Genomic DNA, 15,056 nt, shown 5'->3' with positions numbered 1-15,056 from the left:
GTTTTTAAAAAATCACCAATAGATTAATTTCTAGGAAAACTTAAAATGGAACCTTAACTAGACTTTAACTTAGCTAAAGGTTGACTATAACATTCACATGAAAACGGCACTCTGCACCTACAGTAATAGATTATTTAATTTGCCTTTATTGTTACACATTCCTGTTGAAGAAGGTTGACTTCATTTTAATTAGATAGCAATTATTAAGTTTCACAAAAGTACCCACAGGTCACAGCTGACCAGTTTGATGATGACAGCACTGCAAGCCTTAGCTGAGCAGTCCTCAGAGAGTAACCAAGCACAAAAATCTTTCAGGAAGTGCTGCATGTGTTAGAGAGGCACCTCATTGTCCAGAGAACTGAAATGGGCCTTTGCCAGAGTGTTAGTCATGCAGTTATTATCACAGGCCTGCTGTTTTGGAGAGCCACTGCTCTAGATGGAATATATCTTCCAGGTATTTTATATCTGAAAATTTCATGGAAACTCAAGAAAAACACCTTCATTTCAACATCTTTTGGAACAGGATATCACTTACCTGCCAGAAGCAAGGGCTATTCACATTGCCATCTTCATTTGACTGCTTTAGTAGATAAGACAGAATTTAATTCTGTTTTGGACAAAAGGTTTTGACTTCATACCTATAGGACTCCTACGGTAAAGTTCATGCACGTCCAAGAGCCCTGAGATGACAAAAAAAAATAGATAGCATTCCTTTACTTGCCTTCCCTCCATCATCCACACCTGCAGGATCTTGTCTAGATTTGGCAAAACAGGGCAAAAATCTAGCAAAGAAGGGCAAACTTTAGGAAGGTCACAAGTTCTATGCGGAGAATGGGTTTTAAAAGTACATTGCCATCAGCTAGGAGAGGGATGGCAGGGTCGCTCCTGCAGGAGAACTCAGTTTCATAACGGAGATATGCACAGGTAACAGTTATGTCCTATAGTTTTCCAAAAATGTTGTTGCTAAAAAGCTTCTCACATAAGGAGGATCTGCACTCCCATTTTACGATTCTCCCACTAAAAGATATTAGATGTTATTTTCATATCTATCAAATACACGTCTATATGAAAGGCAAATCTGCAACTCCCTGGTGAAAATCAAATAGATCTGACATTCTGCCATCTGTACAGAGCAGCTGAGAGAGGGTAGTTTTGCTTTGAAACTTTTGCATTCTCAAATTCAATGTCAGGACATAGATTGTGATGAATCTAAATGAATTTTCATTGAGTTTCTCAGAAATTAAAAATGTTCACATAATCACAATGGAGAATAATCAGACTCACACATAGAAAATGGATGCATTAAATTAGTATTTCAGTATCCACTATTATAAATGTTCCTTCATACTTGAGTCAGATCACTTGACTCTTTCATGAGCATATAGAAACTCCAAGTTATTACAGACAGGACTATTATGTTTCAAATGCACAATATGTATTCTGATCAACATCAGTATCCACACATTATTAAAGCATTTAAGTGAATTAATTTGCTGAAAGCATCTTTTCCAAACAAAATATGGTTAAAATGAATATTTGGCTTCGGGCTTTGCAGTTGGAAGACTGCCAGAGACACTAAAAAGGATTGCAGAATTTTCCATTTCATTTCCTTACCTCTAAACAGTATTTAAGGCCAGCTTCAAAATAAGACATAAGAATTTGCAGGAAAGTAATTTACTTTTATTTTTTAATTATGTTAAATCAAGGGCAAAGCTAGTATTTAGGACTTTCAGACAGTCTTTAGGGTCATTAAATAGCTTAATTACAAGAAAGATTTGCTGAAGGCAAATGGCTGAGGACAGACATGTTTGGTGCGAGAAAAAGGTTGCAACTTTATGACACAGTGAAGTTAAAAGAACAGAACAGCTAAGCCCACATGCTACCAACTCTTGGAGTCTGACTAGCAACCAGATACCATAAAAGTTCAAAACCTTAGGCACTGTCTTTAAGATATCACCCTAAATATCCTGAAATCTGAAAAGACTGACCACATCAGGCTTCTAATATATAGTGCAAAATTTTTATGCAGAATGACTATTTCTGCTCGTTGAGAAATTTTCGCCTGATTTAGATCAAATTGTCTCTTGTTATTCAGAGGTCAAATGCCTCATTATATCCCTGATCTTCTCCCTTGATCCTGAAAAAACTTAGACTGAGCCTCTTCCCACACACTGATGTGCAGCATCTCTTCCATTTTCTGCATATAGATTGAACTAGATGCTCAAGAGATATCATTCCAGAACAATTCACAAAATCTACACGATTAAAAGCCAAATGAAGGCCATAAATAATGCATGTAACATTAAGTGCTATCTATCCTCTTCTTGGGTATGTGTATCTTGCAAAAATCTGTTTCTGCATTTTGCATACAAATGTACATTAGCCAGTTTTACAGGATAAATGGGGATGTTTTCTTGATGCCATCTCTAAGAGCAGTACTGAATCCAAAGATACTACAGAGAGATTTAATTTGAGCATAAGGAAAAAACTAAAATTAAAATCTACTTCTTTGTAGTTATTTCGTTTATTATCACTTCTATTCCTAATCTGATTACTAAACACTTTATGCGGTCATTTTAGGATATTAGCAATATTTTATTTTAATATTTACTTACATTAGATAACACTTAATATTTATTCTATAATAATCATATAATATAAGATGTTAAGTGTTAAAGTTGGATAATATTAAATATAATAGCAATATGAGTTAATACTGCCATGTACAGAACAAATTTGGGCTCATTCTAACCCTCTGCTACCAGGAAAAAAGGTGTCATCCTTTTATTTTAAAGATTGCAGATATTATTTCATACGTCATACTGCAGTCAACATTGGTGAAAGGACAGAGAATGAAAAAAAATTATTTTTAAAGCAAGCTCAATGTGGAGAACAAGAAAATGACTTCTTGGTGGTAGCTGCCTTCATTCTTATCTGTCAGGAGAACTATCTTCCTGCTTTCTCTCACTGTCTTTTCTTAAAGACACATACAATGAAAAATGGCAGAAGTGAAGGGAAATTTGTCTTCATTTTATGTGCCCTGTATACCAGTGGCTTGGTGATACCATGCAAGATATTGTACAGCAGCAGCAAACTTTCCACAGCTTCCACAGGGTTTTACTGACTACCTTCTATTTGTTCAATTCTCATGTATATGTAAAATGCCCAGTCTACAGGGTAGCTCTACCAGGTGTTTTTGCCCAGATGAAGACAATAAGGGAAAGGAAATATATTGTTGCTGACCAGACAATAAATTGGCTATGAGATACACAGTCAGAAAAAGAAATCATCCTTGCTAAAGGTAGTTTAAATGCTACTTGATGGGCTTCTGTTGGTGGAAGCCAAGGACAGGTCGATCTTAGTTTAGTTTGTATAGGATTAATAATAGTCAGCAGTATTCAATTATGATTTTAAAGTGGAGCAGGAAAATGACAGACTGCCTATTTTAAGGAAAACAAAGTCACTAAAGGAAGACAGGAGACTGAGTTTCATAACTCATCTTCTTGGAATTTTTATCCCCATATTTGTGGAATTTGTTTTCTGCAGGTATGCAGCACCACTGGGTAGGTAGTAGTATGCAGTAGATGTACAGATCCAAATAATAATATTAAAAATGAGAATGGAAAATCTCTTCTGCTTAGCAGAATGCTATAAAGGATGATTTCTTCCTCTGTAATAATATATCATTCATCTGCAGGGAAAAAATAATAATTTATTGAAAACAGTTGACTGAAGAGCTCTAGTAAATATGCGTTTATCATAGGCAACATCTCAGATAATTTTTCCCTGTCCTCTTGTTGGTAATAGTAAGAGCTCTATGTACTTCAACAAACCTAGAATTAGACTATTTCAAGGACATAATTAGCTGCCCTGTATTATTTTTGAGAGATCATTAGAAACCTTTAATTTCCTCAGGAATAAAAATGCGATAGATTCTCCCTAAGGATATCAAACCGTTCCCAAAGACAGTCTGTAGTTATAGAATATCTAATTCAACCTTTTATAGCAATTACAAGGTGGGTGTACAAAATATGGAACTTGGCAACTGCAAATTCTAGACATTTTCATGATCCAACAGATATCTGTACTATTAACTAGTCTTAGATACCTATAGATTCCAGTTTATTTACCTGCTAAAGATTTTTTTTTTAAGTGAGATACAACCAAATACCAGAGCATGAATTGAACTTATTTTATAAAACATAAAACTTAAGAAGGCCCCTTGGAGATGTAGCTCTTTTCAGGGAACAACAGAAAATATATAGAGCTGCCGACTAATATTTATTGGTTTCAGAGAATCTCTTACTATAAGGTAAAAGGGCATGTAAGAAATAGAGATAGCTAGAAGATTTAGTGATTCACTGGAATCACATCTTTCAGAGTTCAAAATCTCTCAGTTAAAAAATACCATTCTTCTTGGTTGCAGGAGGGAAAAAACCCAACAACTTATTTTCCCTCTTTTTAAATAAGGTGAGGAGTGGGATGAGGAATGAGGGAGGGAGCAAAGGAAATTAAATTTAGAAATGTTGCCTGCTGTAAAAGGCAGAAGGAATCAATGCAATAACCCAAGAGACTGTCAAAGAAGAGAAAGCTAAAGAGGATGTTTTCCTTTTGGATTCCAGTCATACTGGTTAGGAGTGGTGTTATACAGAAGAGGACAATGTTGTTCCATTTTTTATACATGATACACACATAATGGTATAAGATTGTTTCCATTTTCACTTGTTTCTGAAATAGGTTGTTCCATTTACATGAGAGATCAGCAGAGTATGTCAGGCTAGTAAATTTAGTATGCAAGAGTATAAATGACTCTAAAGAAAAATTCTGTTGATTCTAAATGACTTTTTTTTTTCCCCAGTTTTCATTGATTGCATAAGTGGAATCAAGAGATTTGATTACATAGGAAAATGTTCATTTAGCACTCAACTATCACTACTTGTCCATGCAGAAAATGAAACTGGAAGTTAGATTGCCTCTTTGGATGAAGTAGTCCAGCAAATCCAAAAACAGAATAAGCATAGCAAATTGAAGTGGAGAAAGGTGACATTATAATAAGCAATATTAAAGAGAAATAAAGTTTGTGATGTTTCTAACCTTTAAAGAATGATCAAGCAAGCTTAAAAGAGAATTTGAGGGAGGCAGAGGCAATGAGAAGGGAAAAGGGAAAGAGAAATTCACCTGTCCAGTAACTAGTTCGGATAGTCTATTAGTTTTCATTTATCTTCTAGAGAGGGTCCAACATAGGGCCACAAAGATGTCTAAGAGACTGGAGCATCTATCGTATGAGGAAAGACTAAGCGAGATGGGCCTGTTTAGTCTGGAGAAGAGACGACTGAGAGGAGATTTGATCAACATGTACAAGTACCTGAGGGCTGAATGTAGCAAGGATGGGGCCAAACTCTTCTCGGTAGAGGCCAGTGATAGGGCAAGGGGTAACGGATACAAGTTGAAACACAAGAAGTTCCATCTCCATGTGAGGAAGAACTACTTTCCTGGAAGGGTGACAGAGCCCTCCCAGAGGAACAGGCTGCCCAAAGAGGCTGTGGAGGCTCCTTCTCTGGAGATCTTCAAACCTGCCTGGATGCCACCCTGTGCCCCGTGCTCTGCGTGTCCCTGCTGGAGCAGGGGGTTGGACTAGATGACCTCTAGAGGTCCCTTCCAACCCCAGCCATTTGTGATTCTGTGATCTTTTTAAAGACTATTCCTTAAATGCCTAACACAAAGTCAGGACACTTGAAAGAAAAATAAATGGCAGAGAAAAATATAGGAGAATCACATCTTCAGTCTGATGCTATGATTTGTTTCCTTCCATTTCAGCAGCGCAGGCAGAAAGAGAGAATTGAAACAATGGTATCTGAAGCGAATCCGGAAGAATCCAAAATAAACCTGAGCTCTAGTGGCAGTCATTCTGCCTCAGCAGACACTAAAAAATGACAAATACCTTAGAAACGTGGTTTTAGAAAAAAATAAAAGAAAACATATTTAGAAGAAATCCAAAGTAGAGGCATTGTGCTGGTAAGAGGCATACAATGTTAAAGAAAGAAAGATGCAAATATAAACATAAAATAGTCATGGCTTTTTACCCATCTCCTCCTCTTCAACTTCATTTTTTCATGTTGGGGACAATTAGGTACTTGTTCACCTGTAGGTTTCTCCCTGGAATTGCTGAGCCACAGGAATCAATGCACCAAAAATTTGCAAGGCATAAGTAGGTAAGACCTACTTAAGAAAGAAATATTTAAGGAAGAAAAAGCTTCTTTACAAGTGCCTAGAGGAAAAAGTCAGCGACCTTCTACTCAAGTGTCTTCTACTGGAGAAAAATAGTGTTCTCTACTTATAATTCTCCACCATAACAGCCTTATTTCTAAAAGTTAAAAATTCCATGTGAAACATCAATAAAGGACAACATGGTAATGATCAGCAGAGATCAAAATAGATTTTCTGTCATCTATTGTGTTCTTTCTTTTGCAACTCCCCTGAATCCTCCAATATTTGTTTCAAGATTAAAAATGTTCAGGATTTTAGGGAAAAGAAGTTAGACAATCCTACTGACATTAAATTTACTCATATTACCACCTACATGAATTTAGAAAATGCATGATCATATGTCGATATTACCAAAAAAAAAAAAAAAAAAACCCTACCAGACATTCTGCTAAAATAAAATGTATATGTGCTAGTTTTATCTTCCCTCATCTTTAAATCTTCAGGCTGGCCAGTTTGCATTAGCAAATATCTATAGATTACATTTATAATGTCCATTATTCTCCATTATGCAAGAGCAGCAGAAAACTACCATACTTTTTCATTAGCACTGGAATCGCCCAGATTCCGCCCAGAATCTTTTTTTCTGATTAAAATTATTTTTTAAGGTGTTCGATTAAGAGCTTTTCCAAGAATGGTCTTTCCTCACCCTCATCATCACAAGTAACTCATAGCACCTGCTTCAGTCCTTACAAAAAAATTCTGTAAGGCAAGACTTTTATACAGCATCAAAAGCTGATCTCTAAATGATTATGGCTTTTTGTCATCTGCCTCTAAGCTAGGGGAAAAAAAAAAGAAAAAAGAAATAAACCTCTTAGTCCTTTCTCTTCCAATAAGACATTCTTAGATTACATGCCTGGAAGTCTCTCTCAAGCCCTCTCTTCAACCCTTCATTGATTTCTATGGTTGATCCTACACAATGGCTCAAAGAAGCCATTACCTTGTTTATTCCGGGACAGCCTCTAAAACTCTGGAACACTTTTTCCTGATCCTCTTTCTGAACCTCAATTACTAATAATGAATCAAGCACAACTAAGGAAAGCAGCTCTGTTTTAGCGGCCAATACGGGCCATGGTACATAGATCCTACTATTTAATAGCTTCATTAGAAAGATTAATTGAAGTCAATGAGCTTTCCCCCAACTTTCTGGAAATGCGAAGCTGAATATGGTTCTTGCCACCACACTGACAATACACAAATGCAGTGATGCCATAAGAAATATGAGAAAATTAGATTTGGAAACACAATTCTGGTATGAATTACAAAGAAAAAAAAAATCAAAGTAAGTATAAGTTAAAGTTTGATAATATTTTTAGGGGCTGATCTTACACAGTTGCCGACAATACCAAGAGACTGAATTGTAAAATTGCTAGAGGCATTTCTAGTGCTGAATTAATGCAGAATCAATACGGGATGTAAGTCAATTTTTCTTAACTGAGCTGACTCTAACAGGAAAGGGGAAAAATATCAAGTGATCAGCTGTGGAACTGAACACAAAAAAGGGCAAACTAAGAGTCTGACATTTTTATATTGACATACTACCAATGACTGCTTTTGGAAAGAAGAGTTTGCCTTCAAAATTAAAAAAAAAAAAAAAAAAAAAAAAAAAAGTGTCCTTGACTATCATTTAAAAAAGTAATTATTCTTTTACTTCCCACTAAATTATTTGTCTGACATCCACTGAAAGATGAGACTCTCATTTCTTTGTGAAGTACGTTATCACATACGCAACCCTAGAACTGAGGCTTTCACAATATGTATAGTTAAACCTCTTTTATTTTTAACAATTATTTGAAAGGTCTTTTTACCAACTTGTTATTTATAATGGTCTTTTTTTCTGGTGTCACTACTACAGTACCGTTTTAACCACATCTATGAAGTTGAAGAGTTTGTAGAATATCTTTTTTTTTTTTCTTTTGGAGCACATGCAAATTCTAAGCCTTTTTTTTTTCTCTCCATTTCATAATCTTTGCAAGCAGCATATAACTTCTAAGACTGAAGATATTCCTGATCGCTAGAGATGGCTCTTGATATCATATTCATAAGAACTGGAAATACTAATAGCTCAACAGTTTTGCTCTTCTGACTGACTCACTTTTTGGAATCACCTGATTTTTTTGACATCTGTCAACAAGAAAGCTCCAAGCACCTAAGGATCCATCACGCAAAACAGAATAGATGCATTTAGATGACAGCAAGGCCTATGGCCTTGCCTAGAGCTGGCTATTTGAGGGTCATGACAGCATTAAAAACATACGGGTATCATCTTACTGCCACTACCAGAAGACTCCTGCTGATCTCTGTTTATATACCCAAAGCCAGGACTTTACACCAGGACTGCCTACTTGTTATTTATCTGTCCATAAGTCTGACGCAAATCCCATGGAGTGAAGGACAGCCTTTCCAGAACTTACTCGCATTGGAGAATTGAGTGAGAATCCCAAGGTCACTTCCCAGCTCTCCCAAGTGTGATAGCACAGAGCACTCCCAGCAGAGCAAATGAACCCGCTCACCCTTTAGTTTTAAAGAACCCTTCCTTAAGCTAGCAATATATTTCAACTGTTTAAAACCTAATAAAAATACAGTACAAGTCATTTATTATCTGTCACTTCCATGTAAGTAATTCTCATAAAAAGTAAAATTTAAGATACTCCAAAAAAGGTTTCTTTCAGACTTAGCAGTCTTATTATTTTAAAGTTTAAATGACGTATTCTGAGAAATTCAATGCTGAATACTTTAGATCAAAGGCAATAGTGCAATGGAAGTCAAATTCAGTGATTAAAAAACCCCCAACTGAAAATCAAGTCCATCTGTCAATACTTTTCAATCAAGATTTACATCAAGCCACTTTAAACTCCTCTCATAATTCTTCAAGCACCCTGGTATAAATCAGATCAAAAAGTATTCCTAGGCAAGTCTCCTTTTTCTTATAACATTTGATGTGTATCTGCTGGATGAATTTCAAAACTTACAGAAAGTACTACACAACTCAGAGACTGCAAAGTCAAAGGACAATGAAGGAAACACTACAACTCCCCTCCGCCTAGTACCCAAATGGGTCCTCTCCTTAGCCAGGAATTTATTCTCTTCACAGGGCAAAGAGACACTCTAACATTCAGGTTTGGGGTGGAAGTACTATTAGGCAAAAATGCACTTAGTCGGTTGGCAGATCATCTTTCAGGAACTTAACCAGGCTATAAATTGGTTTATAAGCACAAACTGCTTTAAGGTTCCACCTCTGTAAAAAAAAAAAATATATATATATATATATGTATATATATAAAACATAAAAAAATGCACACATTTGGATTCTGTGGCCATCAGAAAGAACAAGCAGTGAACAGGCACCCAAGCAAAACATATAACATTCCGTAATGTTTTACTTTTTCCTCAATCCAGCTATTTGGAAAGGTTTTTAGGGAAACAAGGCCTTGATCTGAAGAAGCAGATGACACCCAGACCTCCAAGTGTCGAAATCACTCACAATGTTGTACAGCAGCTGCCATTTCTGTTGGAAAGGCCAGGACCCTAGCAGGAAAGACTCCACACTGATGCCCCTGCAGCCCAAGGACAGCCCAAGGTGTTGCGGTGGCCTTTGGAGCACATGGCAGGAGCTTCTCCTCTTGCCTAAAGACTTAATCTTTGTTTGGCCTTTCAGTGCTGCAGAACACAAGACAGGTTTTGGATTGAGCATAGGCTCCAGTTCAGCACACCTTACTTTGAAAATACACTTCCAGCAGCTATGCTAAGACACAGATTCTGCTCACTGAGGAACTCCCAGTATGTTGCCCACCCTTCTTTCAGACACAGAATTTACAAACGTCATGTGGCCCCCTGCCACCTGAAAATAAATTTCCTTTAAAATAAAGATTGCAGAGATGTCCTGCTAAACTGAATCAAAGGGAGACATGTACAAAGTTTGATAACATCCTTACATTACAGGATAAATTAAGAAAAAATACATAGGATTCATTCTTCAGGTTACATCCAGATGACCATGGCAAAGTTCCCAATGCCAGTCCAGACAACAGTGTGTTTAGTTTTTTTTGTTTGTTTTTCCAAATATTGATTTTGAGAGAAGACTCTGAGGAAAGATCTTGAGGATTAAAAGATTTGTTTCAGTTTTTAACCTAATAGTTCAATCAACAAAAGATTTCCTGGAATAGACTGGATTTGTCTCTTTATTTTAAAATACAACCAATGAGCACCTGCAGTGAAAAGAAACAACAAAGAATACTGTTCAGTTATGGAGCAGGAAGTGTAGATTTTCAAAATACAGCCCAAACCAAACCAATCAAACCAGCTCTCTACAACCCACATAGACCAGTTTGACTGACCTTTACATGAAAGAAAGAGTTTGGGTTGGGAAAACGATGCTGGTCAGTCTGTAGCAGAACTCCAGACCTGAGGTGCGCATCCATAGCAGATTTGCCTCTGCAGCACACCAAAGAAACAGCAAACAAGGATTCTGTATATCTCTATAGTGCCATAAAGGTACAGCTTGGGAAGAAACATATTTTTAGATAATGAGGAGGCTAGTTTATTTCTCTGTAAAGAGCAGCCTCTCATTCTATCCCAATTCAGTCAGTAAAACTAACCTAAAAATATTCCTAGCATCTCTGTAGGTTTCTTTAAATAAGAGGATTTTTTAACAGGAGGCAATATATCCTGTGGAAATCAAGGCAGTCTTAGATATTAGACAGTGGGGTCTGATGGGACAAGTTTCATCATTTTAGAGTACAAGTTATTTCTCCTGAAAAATGATGCCACCAGGTACTGCACCTGCTCCTTGTATTTTGATAAACTGTTTAGCATTGCATGTGTAGGCAGAAATATCACTATTTGTGTTGGTGGGAAAATAGGAGGAGGGAAACAAGATGTTCAACTAACAGGTTTTCAGTGAAACCTTAGTATCTTTAAAATGCATTGTATTTGTTGTATCAAAAGCACATCTTTAAACAGATTATTTTTCTGGGCTTTGGGTCCAAAAGCTTCCTCAAATAAATCAGTAGGTACTTCTATATCTCTTTTGTCTTAAATTATATTAGCCATGTTATCCCTACTGAAGCCTAGAAGTTCATTTTCATTTCTGTTTTTGCAAAAGACTTCTTCTAGAGGGAGATCTAGTTTGGTAACTGGAGATACCTTATTCTGCACACACATCTGTGCAGAGAGCCAAGCAATTCATTGGTTCAAGGAGATAAATTGCCAGCTTTCATATATGACAGATCATTTAATGCATAGTAAAACAACTACTGTGACTATTCATTCTCTTGCTAAATGTGACACCAAAAATTCTCTATGATAGAAACCTGCTACTGTGTGGACAGATGTCCACAGTGCATTAAAAACAAATCTCTTTGTCCTCTTAGATTTAAGCAAGCAACTGTACTGATGATTTACTGTAATTTATGTAATCGTTAGCATGTTCTATCTTAATAATGCTCCTATAATGTAGTTGCATATTTATTCCTTCTCATGCTTTAAGAGTCCATTTAACTTTTGAATGAAGGAAAGAGCACTTAGAGGAGCAGCCATTGATGACAGACTATTGTTAAAAAGCCATCATATATTCAAATCCATCTGGTGCTATCCTGGGAGCAATGTGTTACAAACTAATAAAATTACTGCCGGGATAGGAAAACCAGCAAAGAGAATTTAAAAAAAAAAATCTCCATTTATTTTATAGATAGGAGAATTGCATAGTTTTATGTCATGAAAAACACTTTCTAAAACATCATTTTTGCAGAGTTATCATCATCTGAAAATGCTTAACAGTCATATTCAGATTCATATTAGCATTTTTTGGTTATCCATAAATAATGACTCCATTAAAAAAAAAAAAAAAGAAATCTTTGTTCCAGCATGCCCAAACACTTCTGAAATGTGGGGATAAGGCTAAAATGTTTTTGCATTTCTTAAATGCAAGTCAGTTATTAAAAATGACAAATATATGGCATTAGTCATATTACTAGGACAGAATAGAGGAAAAATCTTCTGAGCAACCTGTTTTTAACCATTCATCCTATCACAGATTAAGTACTACAGAATTTCTGAATATTTAGAACCTTCAACTGCAAGCATTATCTTTAAAAAATAATAATCACAGTAGATATTCATCTATTTTCCTTTGGTGACTTTTCTATGCTATTGACAGGCAAGGCATGAATTCCAACAGTTCCTGTTAAGCCACTTAGGAAACGTTATTCTAGTCCCAGATTTTCCTAATCATAAATGTTTATTCTTCTTGGTAAAGGAGATTAACAATTACGCAGAAAGCATACAGCAAAATCTGAAACTAGACACGTAATGCTTTGTTTCCATTGCGTTTGTTCGTACAGTTTGTATTTAATTGCTGAATCTCTGTGCTGTGTCTGAATGCCTTTCGGTTCCCCGGCGTCTCAATCAGTGCAGTACAGACACACAAACTGCAGGAGGGCTTCCTCACACTGCTGCGCTGATGCATCTTCCCTCTTCATCCTAAATGACCACCTGAGCTCAATGGGATAGACATTTTATCTGGAAATATATGCAGTCTTTGGCCTTTTCTGAGGCATGCTGTCAGTTTTCTCTCTATTTGCCACATAGACTTCATAAAGAGAAGTATAATTTATACTTATTTGGATTTTTTTTTTTGTGCACTGAATAAGGACAGGTTTGTACCTGACCTCAAAATGCATTATCACATTTTGCATGCAATTTCATTCTTTTTAAAAATAGTCTTATACCAGAAAGCACAATATCTTTTCATTTTTTTCCGAGCAATGATCAGTGGTAAAGGAGATTCATTAATAGACTCATTAGCATTAATGGACATAGAATGTAATCATTAGTGTCATGGCTCAGGTGCTTTGTGAATGCAACTGTAGGATCAAATCATATCACACTAATATAGATAATAATGAAGCTCTCTATCAGATTTTCCTATTCCTTGTGTGTTAAACCTGTTTTGTCACATTGAGAATAGTAAACTAACCTTCATTATTTTCCTCTTCCTTCCTCCCCCCTGCCCAGATCAATAATCAAGCTGTCATAGTCTGCACGTTTTCTGCAGGTTACTCTTTCCACTTCTGGTAGAATGGATAGATATCTCACACTTCACAGCTGCAAAAAAAAGTAATTTGGCATAAGTGTTAACTTCTTATTCAAAGAGTCAAAAAATAAAACAAATGAAAAGGTTACAGCCCTATTAGTCTACAACTTAAATAACATTTGGCAAACAAACATATAAAAATGATGTTCCTAACTTTTATTTTTCATTGTGAAATGCCATGTTCTTTTCTTTAGAAAGTTATGAAGCATTTCAGGTTAAACCCCAATAAAAACAGACATCACTTTGGAGTCTGATATACTGTAATCCAATGAAAACTCAATGTGGAACCATGAATCTTCTAGGTTGAAGTCAAGATTTTCCTGTAAAGCAGCTTTTTTCTCCAGTATGGTTCCCAAAGATGCCAATTCTTTTGACGCTTGATCTGGGTTCAGCTCCAGGACACCAGTAACAGGAGGTTCCTCTGCAGCCCCTTAGGCCTCCCACCCCTTTGGTGCATTGGATCTAGCAACTCAGCAGTTTCATGATGAGCTAGATCAGTCCTTTAGTGAATAACCAGGCTAAACCAGCTTGCCTTGCAGTCTTGAGTTTGTTAGATCCAAAACAGAAACTGGAATCTTTCCTGATGGATAAGGTTTGTTCTGTGATGATTTCCACCCCCCACCTTCTAGTCTGATTTTTCATTCTCAGTCCAAAACTCCAGATGCACTTGGTAGTTCCAACCAAAATGGGAAGCAAACTTGCTTTCCATGTTTAAAAATGATCTTAGTTAAATTTCTCTTGGTAGAGTGTGAAAACTCATATTAAAGTGCCTGAGCACCCTTGAAGTTTAAACGATCTCATTTACACATCTTGTTCTGACAGAATTATATATTATCTTTCCGTGCCATGGGGAGTAAATGGATCACAATTTTGTCACTTGCATATATAAAATTAACATACCAAACATTCACTTACAATACAAAAGTCATCTTCTGCACTTTTAGACCCTTCTTTGGATTGCAAAGCATCTTAAGTATTCACCTGTACCCAAACATTTAAGTGAAAATTATTCTCTAAATTAAAATGCTTGAGAGAGAATACTATTCGCTGGGTTCAGTGAATTCATTGGATTTTCATCTTAGGTATTAGTATACCATGGACTTGTGGTAGCCACAGCCTTCTCAAGTATGGAAGATTGATTGCTTTTCTCTCCCATAAAAGTTAAAGTTCCTCAAATAATATTAGGCTTGGCCAGTGAGTATTTCTCTGGTGATCCTACTTATACACATTGCACAAAGAAAAGTCAACAGAACTAAAAATTTTAAATTCCCTTTGTGTGGGAGGAAAAACAAATGAATAAAAATAAAATCACAAGTAGAAGTCAGGATAGGGAGCTGCCGAAACTCAAGAGTAGTCATTTCCATGAGCACTATTCAGAGAACTGAACTGGAAGAAATTTGCACTGACTTGAGTGAAAATCTAATGTAGGTCATAAAGGTTTAAAGCAACTTTTTTTTTTTTTTTTTTTCCAGAATTATTTGGCAGGAAATACCGACAAGATGGAATGCCATGGCTGTGTCACTGCCATCAGCAGCAACAAGAACATTAGACCGTCCTTTCCAAGAAAACCAGAAGACATTTTTCCCACATAAGACTTGTTGAGATCTACCTAATGTCAACAGCAGAGAGTTAGAGTGCAGAAATCAACAGGCATATATGACTCTCCTCCCATGTACTACTTGCAAACCATATTTGATTC

Source organism: Tinamus guttatus, unplaced genomic scaffold, assembly GCF_059628265.1.
Source record: "Tinamus guttatus ecotype Peru unplaced genomic scaffold, ASM5962826v1 Tinamus_guttatus_pri_ptg000287l, whole genome shotgun sequence".
Lineage (NCBI taxonomy): Eukaryota > Metazoa > Chordata > Aves > Tinamiformes > Tinamidae > Tinamus > Tinamus guttatus.
This window is presented reverse-complemented; position numbering follows the sequence as displayed.